Source organism: Amblyomma americanum, chromosome 9 (genome assembly GCF_052857255.1).
Source record: "Amblyomma americanum isolate KBUSLIRL-KWMA chromosome 9, ASM5285725v1, whole genome shotgun sequence".
Taxonomy (NCBI): domain Eukaryota; kingdom Metazoa; phylum Arthropoda; class Arachnida; order Ixodida; family Ixodidae; genus Amblyomma; species Amblyomma americanum.
Genome location: NC_135505.1, coordinates 129,688,979 through 129,697,730, shown reverse-complemented (window position 1 = coordinate 129,697,730; position 8,752 = coordinate 129,688,979). Strand labels below are relative to the sequence as shown.

At 46.6% G+C, this 8,752-nt stretch overlaps 1 non-coding gene across 1 annotated transcript; it reads right to left on the bottom strand.

Moving 5' to 3' along the window:
• Positions 1–4,109: 4,109 nt before the first annotated feature.
• Positions 4,110–4,186, bottom strand: TRNAL-CAA (transfer RNA leucine (anticodon CAA)). Its single transcript has one exon. It is a non-coding gene; the product is annotated as a tRNA-Leu (tRNA).
• Between the last annotated feature and the right edge of the window lie 4,566 nt (positions 4,187–8,752).

Sequence of the window (8,752 nt, the reverse complement as noted above, 5' to 3'; positions counted from 1 at the left end):
CCGAACACCTATCAGAAGTCTTAGAAAGCATGCAATTGAAGGGGTTACGCGTCGCTAATGTGTGCGTGTATGCCACTTCGGCTGTATCCAGCCCCCACTTGCGAGGTACAATCCGCAATTCACCATAAAGAAGCAACAAATGACTCACAAGGAAGGTGAGTAACCAGTGCCATTCTTATTTCCCTCCTTTAGCTGTCTGACACAATATTTAGCTACGTTTTATTTTTCTTTTTTCCTGCGCTGTGCCTTTATTTTACTTTTCACTATGTAAAAAAAAATAGAATGACGACAAGACCCTTTAGGTCAAGGAGGAGTTTGTAGCCACCACATCACTGTTTCTCTTTCTGATAATTGCGGGCTATTTTATTAACCTGAGCTAAGTGATGTAGTTATGAAGTCACGTTGGCATGGACAATGGGAATTTTGCTTTCGCACACCACGGATTATTTCCGTACGGAATTTTGTTCTTACTACCCCAGTGTAGTAACCAAACGTGCACTCTAAAGGTATCGCGATAAAAAGGGACGTATGCGCACCTTTAATGCATCCAGCTGAGCCGTTTTTTGTTGATGTGGATTCGGTTGATTGCGGCAAAACAAGAGCAGGCCGACGAAGAAAACCTTGGGGCTTTCTTAGCCATATTCTTAAAGAAGTAAATCAGATAGCATTTGGGTAGGCTTAGACCCATGTCGCGGGAGGGGAAGAAGAGGAAGACGAAGACGTTGTTCGATCTACTGTCGCCTCAGCTCGGTTTGTTTACCTAATTTTGCCTTATTTACCTAGTTTTATTTGAATATTCGAGGACGGCAGCATCTTCAAGGCGGTACTGTCCCTATGGGAAGAGTACGGCTGCTCCGGCGATGGAAAGCCTAAAGGGACCACGCCAATCTAAGGAGGCTGGCTCGGAAGAGGCGGCCATGGCTTCCCAGGCTGTGGAGCGACCAGAACATGGAGACGACCTCTCGTCCAGTGAGACCTCATCGTTCAGTGGGGATGAGTCAACGATTGTGGACGGTGATGAGTCAGTGGCCGATATGGCTGACGTGGACAACGAGGGCTTCAAGTTGGTGAGTCATCGCAAGCAACGAACGGTCGGGATCCCGGTAGTGGTTGAGCCCACAGAAAAAGTGGATTTAAGAGAGAAGAATCCCACTAACTTTTCTCGGTCATTCAATCACTGCTGGGATCAGCTCCGATTCGTAGTCGGTTAACCATGCACGGGGCTCTTCAGCTGGATGTCTCGACGGAAGAGCACGTTGACAAGCTCCTGCAGGGCTCTCAGATTCTTGGCATCAAAGTTAACGCGTGGTTGCCCCATTCCTACATGAAGAACTCCTGCGTTATTAACGGTGTACCAAAGTGGTATTCAGAACGCGACCTACTTGATTATGTGAAACCACAAGGTGTTCTGCACATGAAACGACTTGTGCGTCCTGTGGAGGCTCCAGGAAAAGAATGGGCCGCGAAACCTACCACATCTATCCTGTTGACATTCGCTCCCAACTCAGAGCGCCCCGAAAAAAATCATCTGTGATTCACAAAACACGCAGTTGCAGATTTCACTGAAGCTCCTCCACGGTGCTTTAGATGCCAACAGTTTGGGCACGTGGCCAAAGTTTGCACAAAGGATCGGCGCTGTAAGCGGTGCGGAGGCGACCACGACTTTAAAACCTGCAAGGCCGATTTTGCTTGCGACAATTGCGGTGGTGATCATCCAGCGAGTTTCGGAGGCTGCCCCTTCTGTTTGATCGCTCTGCACCGTCGAATATCCTTTATTGCTGGTCCCAAAACCCAACCGACTGAGACGCCTGTCCCAGGATTAGAAGAGTTCCTAGCGTTGCAGTCTGACGCTGTTGCGTTACCCAACAATGTCCCTAAAAGACCCGAGTCCAGCAAGATGCCAAGGGTCATTTCGTGTGAGTCGGTTGTTCGACCTCCAGAAAAAAGTGTCCATGTTCCTGAGCGACCCGATACACAGCCAGGCTCGACGGCAAGGGGTACTCTCATATGCAGAAGTGACAAAAAGCCAGCTACTGCGGCCAAGAGTGTGTCCCCGTCGGCATCTTTTGTCGATGTTTTAAGTGAATGTGTTGCGCAAAAAATGGAGCTCAAAAATCAAGGTATGTCTGACCTTCTTCATGTTTTGTTTGGGGCCCTGCGTTAACTTGTTCCAGCGATGGCGCCTGGTGACCTGAAGAACTTCCTAGAGCTGGTGCTTTCTTTTGAGTCACTAATTACCACCTTCGCAGCGAACTTCCTTGCGATATAATATGGATGGGGTTAAACCTCGTAGATCTCATATGCAACGAAAAGTGCCGTTTATATTGCAGCGGAACTGCGCTGGGATTTCAAGTCGGTTAGCTGAACTAAAACTATTCTTGAAAGAGACTTGTGTTTCAGTATAGGCCTTGTCAGAAGACGGCCTGCCAAGCGGGAGATGTTTGACTGGATATGTCGCCCATAAAAACTGCAGCATAAAGTCATTTCCGCCAGGAAGTGCCGCGCTTTACATAAGAAGAGAAATTACACATGTTTCTTTAAGCGTTGTCGATGTTTGCACGGATGAGATAGCAGCTGTGAGAATACAGCTCGGCTCTCGAACGCTATCTGTTACATCGGTGTACGTGTCCCTGCGGAAGAAGGTGGCATTGGATTTCTTTCTACAGCAGCTCTGCGACCGCTGCCCAGCTCCTCGAATCATCTGCGGTGATGTCAACGCCCATCATGCCGTCGGGGTGAGAGGAACACGGATTCCCGTGGACGTCAACTCATAGACGTTATTGACAGTTTGGACCTGTGCGTTGCCAATGACGGAAGCCCCACTTTCTTCCGGCCTCCAGCCTCAGCGACAGCTATAGACCTGACACTGCATTCACCTGACGTCCGCGTGAGGTGGTCAACAGCGCCTGACCGCATGGGAAGTGATCACTATCCGATTTTTGTGTTTGCTGCCGACTTTCGTATGCATGGTCCTAAAGTTAGCAATGTGGTCAACTGGGACAAGTACAGAGAGCACCTAGAACGTGTTTCTGGTGATGTTGTTGACAAAATAATTTCTAAGCTAGAAGCAACTACGGCGGTCAAGTTACGTGATCATTTTCCGGCCCCGGATTTAAAACTCGGGAATCTTTGCGCAGCGAGAAGAAGGGCGGAGCGCCAACTCGTGCGGAAGTAGGACGAGAGGGAACTGAAGACGACCTTCAATAGGCTGAATTCTCTCATTAGACGGCACACGAACAAGCTGTACAGGTCGCAATGGGCCTCATTCTGCGCTAGTTTGACTGCGTTCTCACCGATGACGAGAATATGGCGAGTTATTGACAGCCTTACTGGAGAATCTCGCCCTTCGAAGCCTTTTGAAGCTCTTGCAATACGCAAGAAAAAACCTATTGCGTACCTGGCAGAGGAATTCGGAGACGCACTCGTACGTGCTAATTCTTGACCATATATATATATATATATATACATACTTATGAAGGGAGCCAACAGTCACCGAAACCAAGGTGCATTGGGGAATGTTTTTTTTTATGTTGTGCTTATCAGTGGGATATTACAGTACTTAGATTAATAAATCGCTTAAAGAAAATTACTTATAAAGCAGCAGAAAAAACAACCTTGCCGCCGGTGGGATCCGAACCCACGACCTCCGAATATCGCGTCCGGTGCTCTTACCAATTGAGCTACGGCGACGGCTGTGCAATCTGCTGCTCTCGTGGGTATTTATGTTCATTGGGTGTAAGCGAACCTTGAGAGTGTTCACCAGCGCCACCCTCGACCATAGCGGCGGACGTAGCACGTCCTGTAATACCGCGGGCGTGACGTGGAACGTCAACTAACGGCGAGGGCGGAAACTGTGCGAGAGTCCTCTTAAGCTACCTATGGCATCAAGACTGCCAGAACCGAGACCCTCGTTAAGCTATTAGCAGATAATTTAAAGGAAATGAGTGGCCCGTTTGACAAACTTATGAAGGGAGCCAACAGTCACCGAAACCAAGGTGCATAGGGGAATGTTTTTTTTATATGTTGTGCTTATCAGTGGGATATTACAGTACTTAGATTAATAAATCGCTTAAAGAAAATTACTTATAAAGCAGCAGAAAAAACAACCTTGCCGCCGGTGGGATCCGAACCCACGACCTCCGAATATTGCGTCCGGTGCTCTTACCAATTGAGCTACGGGGACGGCTGTCCAATCTGCTGCTCTCGTGGGTATTTATGTTCATTGGGTGTAAGCGAACCTTGAGAGTGTTCACCAGCGCCACCCTCGACCATAGCGGCGGACGTAGCACGTCCTGTAATACCGCGGGCGTGACGTGGAACGTCAAGTAACGGCGAGGGCGGAAACTGTGCGAGAGTCCTCTTAAGCTACCTATGGCATCAAGACTGCCAGAACCGAGACCCTCGTTAAGCTATTAGCAGATAATTTAAAGGAAATGAGTGGCCCGTTTGACAAACTTATGAAGGGAGCCAACAGTCACCGAAACCAAGGTGCATAGGGGAATGTTTTTTTTATATGTTGTGCTTATCAGTGGGATATTACAGTACTTAGATTAATAAATCGCTTAAAGAAAATTACTTATAAAGCAGCAGAAAAAACAACCTTGCCGCCGGTGGGATCCGAACCCACGACCTCCGAATATCGCGTCCGGTGCTCTTACCAATTGAGCTACGGCGACGGCTGTCCAATCTGCTGCTCTCGTGGGTATTTATGTTCATTGGGTGTAAGCGAACCTTGAGAGTGTTCACCAGCGCCACCCTCGACCATAGCGGCGGACGTAGCACGTCCTGTAATACCGCGGGCGTGACGTGGAACGGCAACTAACGGCGAGGGCGGAAACTGTGCGAGAGTCCTCTTAAGCTACCTATGGCATCAAGACTGCCAGAACCGAGACCCTCGTTAAGCTATTAGCAGATAATTTAAAGGAAATGAGTGGCCCGTTTGACAAACTTATGAAGGGAGCCAACAGTCACCGAAACCAAGGTGCATAGGGGAATGTTTTTTATATGTTGTGCTTATCAGTGGGATATTACAGTACTTAGATTAATAAATCGCTTAAAGAAAATTACTTATAAAGCAGCAGAAAAATCAACCTTGCCGCCGGTGGGATCCGAACCCACGACCTCCGAATATCGCGTCCGGTGCTCTTACCAATTGAGCTACGGCGACGGCTGTCCAATCTGCTGCTCTCGTGGGTATTTATGTTCATTGGGTGTAAGCGAACCTTGAGAGTGTTCACCAGCGCCACCCTCGACCATAGCGGCGGACGTAGCACGTCCTGTAATACCGCGGGCGTGACGTGGAACGTCAACTAACGGCGAGGGTGGAAACTGTGCGAGAGTCCTCTTAAGCTACCTATGGCATCAAGACTGCCAGAACCGAGACCCTCGTTAAGCTATTAGCAGATAATTTAAAGGAAATGAGTGGCCCGTTTGACAAACTTATGAAGGGAGCCAACAGTCACCGAAACAAAGGTGCATAGGGGAATGTGTTTTTATATGTTGTGCTTATCAGTGGGATATTACAGTACTTAGATTAATAAATCGCTTAAAGAAAATTACTTATAAAGCAGCAGAAAAAACAACCTTGCCGCCGGTGGGATCCGAACCCACGACCTCCGAATATCGCGTCCGGTGCTCTTACCAATTGAGCTACGGCGACGGCTGTCCAATCTGCTGCTCTCGTGGGTATTTATGTTCCTTGGGTGTAAGCGAACCTTGAGAGTGTTCACCCTATGCACCTTGGTTTCGGTGACTGTTGGCTCCCTTCATAAGTTTGTCAAACGGGCTACTCATTTCCTTTAAATTATCTGCTAATATATATATATATATATATATATATATATATATATATATATATATATATATATATATATATATATATATACATATATATATATATATATATATATATATATATATATATATATATATATATATATATATATATATACCACCTGCTTCTTCCAGGTCTATCATGGAGGTCCCGTTCACGCTTCGTGAGCTTCAGACTGCGCGCTCAGTGGCCTACGGCGCCGGTGTGGACCAGGCCCCGACGGCATCACCAATCAAATGCTGAATAATATGCCCTTGCAACTCAGGAAGGAGCTCCACAACTGCATCAGTCGAGTTTGGGAGACTGGCGATGTTCCTCCCTCATGGAAGGTGGCACATATAGTTAAGTACTGAAGCCTGGCAAAGACATGACAGACCTTGCCTCGTATCGCCCTGTGTCATTGACTATAGCCCACATTCTTTGTGAATTCCCTGCCTACAGCGCCGAAAGACAGTCTCTCTGCCGTGCACTGGAGAATATAGACCTGTCCCCACTGACGGAAACGAAGATTCTCGGCCACTGGCCGCGGTGGTCGTCGGCGGTGAAAGCCTCCAAGGCACTGCTCCGCTTTTTGAAGACTTTTGGCCTGCACGACAGGCTGAGACCTTACTGAACACTGTGGCATCGCATAGTTACTTTAATTTCCTGCAACTGTCTTTTCTCCATCTTCTTCTCCCATCACCCCTTTCCTCCTGTGTGCGGTAGCAAACCGGCTATTTTTCTGGTTAACCTCCCTGCCTTTCCTCCTCCTCCTCCTCCTCCTCCTCCTCCAGATAGCATTTAAATTGCCTTCTATGGTGTCTACAATGAGTGTCTAATGTTGTCAATTTGATTTTTCGCCAAAGCTCCGTTTGGAACTTCTTCCGCGGCCCTGCACCAGGCCCTGACTGCACAGACTGCACCAGGCCCTGCACCAACAGACTGCACCAAGCCCTGACAAGACACACTATCAAATGTTAGCACATTTGGCAGAACCTGCGATCGAAGCACTCTTGAAATGTTGTAACAAAATCTTGGTGTCGGAGAAAATGCCCGAGGCTTGGAAAAAGGCAGTCATCGAACCATTCCTGAAACCTGGAAAACTCCCAACCTCTCCTAGTAGCTACAGGCCAATAGCACTTACCAGCTGCCTTGCCAAGTCCTTCGAAAGCATAGTCAATATTAGGTTAACGTTTATCATTTAATCCCGCGAAATGCTTGATCTCCACCAGTGCCGTTTCTGAAAAGCTTGTTCAACGGTGGACCATCTTGTTCGGCTTGAAAACGCTGTCCGAGAAGCATTCGTAAGTAGACAACGCTAACTGGCGGTTTTCTTTGATATGGAAAAAGCTTACGACACCACCTGGAGGCTTTGGATTCTCCGCGACCTGCAGATCTGGGCATCCGAGACAGAATGTTGAACTGCCTGAAGTATTTTATGTCGAACTGCACATTTCAAGTCCGCCTCGGTTCAACCCTCTCGAAGAACTTACTCAGGAGAATGGTGTACCTCAGGGATGCATTCTGAGCACTGTACTTTCATCGCAAAAATTAATTCCTTAGCACAAGTATTCCCAAAGAATATTATGTACTCTCTATACGTCGATGACCTAAAAAATGCGTGCACATTATCCAGCTTATCAACATGTGAAAGAAATATACAGCTCACATTAAACAAACTCAGTAATTAGGCAGACATAAATCGTTTTAGATTTTCGCCACAAAAAACAGTTGCAGTCCTTTTCTCTCTGAGGAGCGGCCTGCAACTCGATCCAACCCTGCACTTGAATGAAGCCGTTCTCCCAATAAAACAAGAACATAAATTTTTGGGTGTAACATTAGACAAAAAGCTCACATTCCTCCCACACATAAAAAACTTGAAAGTCAAAGCCTCTTGAGCTCTAAACATACTTAAATTGCTCTCACGAGGACACAGGGGTTTCGATAAGAATTTTGCAAATTTTCCGCTCAGTAGTTCGTTCTACCTTAGATTATGGATGCATAGTTTATGGATCAGCGAGGCAATCGTACCTTAAACGCCTGAATCCAGTTCATAATTTTGGTTTGCCTCTTTCCACAAGAGCATACAGGACGTCACCCATAAGCAGTCTTTATTTGGAAACCAACCAGCCATCACTTACAGACAGAAGGACCATGCTCACATGCTCATACATATTAAAAATCCGTTCGATGCCCAAACACTTATGTTACCCCATGGTCACAAAGTGTCCATCTAGAACTCTATTGAACAACAAAACATTAGCTATAAGGCCATTTCTCCTGCGTTTTGAAGAGATGTGCCAAAAATCTCGGCGTGCTGGACACATTAGTTGCCATTGCTCGAAGACGAGATCCACTGCCTCCATGGTACAATTTTCCTGCAATCTGTGATTTCACTCCTACACAGTTCCGTAAAAAGCAAACTCCACAACAACATTTACTACAAGAATTTCTAGCACTTGAGGAAAAATACAATGGTTTCCTGAACTTTTATACTGATGGCTCAAAAACGGGTACCTACGTAGGAAGCGCAGTAGTGCGAGGGATTTCGAAGAAAACAATACGACTTCCACAGTGCGCATCCATCTTCACTGCAGAATGTTACGCATTATGCGTGGCCATAAAAATTCTGAGTTTGAGCCTCAATAACGCTATTATTTACACAGACTCTAAGTGTACTTAAACCCTTTACTCTAGAAACGCAACCACTCTCGTACTTGGTGACATCATACATAACATAGTAACAGCCACAGCTCGAGGTCAAATCATGAAACTCTGCTTGGTCCCGAGTCACGCTCGAATAAAAGGCAACGAAAGCACAGATCTGTGTGCTGCTAAAGAACGGGGAAGGAAATAAAATATGTAAATATACCCTTTAATATTTGCATAAAATTAGTAGAAAGGTAACTAAGGAAAAAATGGCAGTCGGCTTGGAACAGT